The following is a 2,500-nucleotide window of genomic DNA, read 5'->3' on the forward strand; positions in this document are numbered from 1 at the left end:
TCGTAATTCTCCAGTTCATTATTATTATTATTATTATTATTATTATTATTATTATTAGTAGTAGTAGTAGTAGTAGTAGTAGTAGTAGTAGTAGTAGTAGTAGTAGTAGTTGCTAAGCTACAACCCTCATTGGAAAAGCAGGATGCTATAAGCCAATGGGCTCCAACAGGGAAAAAAACCCACCGAGGAAAGGAATCAAGGAAGAATTCAGGTATGATAAATCTCTATAAAACAGTATTCTCTACAGAGACCAGGTTCATTCACCGCATCTCTTGCCTGGATGATACAACTACAGACAGACACACACGGATTATTATTATTATTATTATTATTAGTAGTAGTAGTAGTAGTAGTAGTAGTAGTAGTAGTAGTAGTAGTAGTAGTAGTAGTAGTACTTGCTAAGCTACAACCCTAATTGGAAAAGCAGTAAGCCAATGGGCTCCAACAGGGAAAAAAGCCCACTGAGGAAAGGCATCAAGGAAGAATTCAGATATGATAAATCTCTATAAAATAGTACTCTTTACAGAGACCAGGTTCATTCACCGTATCTCTTGCCTGGATGATACAACTACAGACAGACACGGATTCATCAAGAAAGCCTCTTGGTATTAGACTGATGAAATGAATTTGCTATCAGAGGGACTCCGAGCCTTAATCTGATTAAATTAAGATGAACATCAACGTATAGGATGGTGTTTGCTATTCATTTCTGCATGTAATATTTCCGGAATTTACAGGTTTTGCCTGATATATTATAGGAAGGAAATGATAAAGTGGTAGCAAATATTAAGCTTCAGTAATTAAGGGATACATGGAAAAAAACCAATTGTTGTACTCGGCAAGCCAAAAATAGTGTTACAAAATAATAAGAAATTTATTAACTAAATAACCAAAATATGTATATTGCTTCAAAATGTCGTTATTAAATACGATAAAAATAAAAAACAAAAACTTCTTAAGAGTATTTCTGTGCTGAAATATATTACAACTATATAGTGTACGCGACTCGTCAAAAATGAAGGCTAAATATTTAGATGTATATGCACACACACACGCAAACGCAACCCCCTCCTCACAAGGGTATGACTACTTAATCTTTCCCCTACCAGGGGGGAGGGGGGAGAACTGAGCGCGACCGGGAAGATATATACAAGTATATATATATTTATATATATATATATATATATATATATATATATATATATATATATACACAGTATATATATATATATATATATATGTATACATATATATATATATACATATATATATATATATATATATATATATATATATATATATATATATATACACACATATATATATATATATGTATATATATATATATATATATACATACATACTGTATATATATTGTATATATATATATATATATATATATATATATATATATATATATATATATATACTTTATATATATATACATACACTTGCTCTTTATTATAAAGGAGAGATCAGGGAGATTATCATAATTTAAAACTATCAGTTTGCTACATTTCTTTTACAAATTTATTTCATCGTTAAACTGTTTATATCTATTAATAAAATCATAAAATCATTATCCAAATAATACATTCGAACAAACAAAACGAAACAAAGGGCGTCTCTGAGACTCCCATTCAAGAAAGACTCAGAGTCGGAAATCAGAAGATCCTCTTCCCCCTCCATACAGGAGAGAAGTTTTCTCCTAATACGCCTACTAAGGATTCCTCCTTATCACTTCTAATATATGAAACAGCGATACGTGCGACGCTAAACGATAAGGACTCGGGGTTAAATGCCCTATTGCAGTATCTCCTATATGGTTAGACTTCCGGACGGGGCTTAGCGCCCTGGCAGTCGCGGGTTTATGGAAAGGGGATTTTGGAACTGTTCGTCTGAAATATACCTGCAGTTTAGTATAAAGGATTTACCTTGATATGTTACGATCGCTGACTGCTATAACGCTGTAGGGATTGGATGAGGCTCCATTTAGATAAGATTAATATGTATGAACCCGCGGGTTTGCTTGTTCTATGGAACTTGACTCACGTAGAATGGAACAGGAATTCTGGAGTGCAGGAGAACATTTTATATACATCGCGTTAGAATTGAAATTGGAAACTATTTAAAAGGATGTCTCTTGATCCCAGATATTTTTGAGACGCAAATACCCTTCCCTGGGATCTCTCTCTCTCTCTCTCTCTCTCTCTCTCTCTCTCTCTCTCTCTCTCTCTCTCTGGATGTGGATGCGGAAGGTATTGAGAATACATCGCATAGAATTTAAGGCGCTGGAAAAAAATTAAACGTTTTTATGATGGTAGCAAAGCGTATTGGTCTTGCGTAGGATCAAATTGTGTTACTGGAAGTATGGCCGGTATGGTAGTAAAGTGAATCTGAGATACAATAGCAATAACAACAAATAAATGCAGCCATTTCTAGTCCACTGTAGGGCAAAGGCCTTAGACATGTCCTTTTGTCTGGGGTTTGGGCATTTTCA

Source organism: Palaemon carinicauda, chromosome 5 (genome assembly GCF_036898095.1).
Source record: "Palaemon carinicauda isolate YSFRI2023 chromosome 5, ASM3689809v2, whole genome shotgun sequence".
Lineage (NCBI taxonomy): Eukaryota > Metazoa > Arthropoda > Malacostraca > Decapoda > Palaemonidae > Palaemon > Palaemon carinicauda.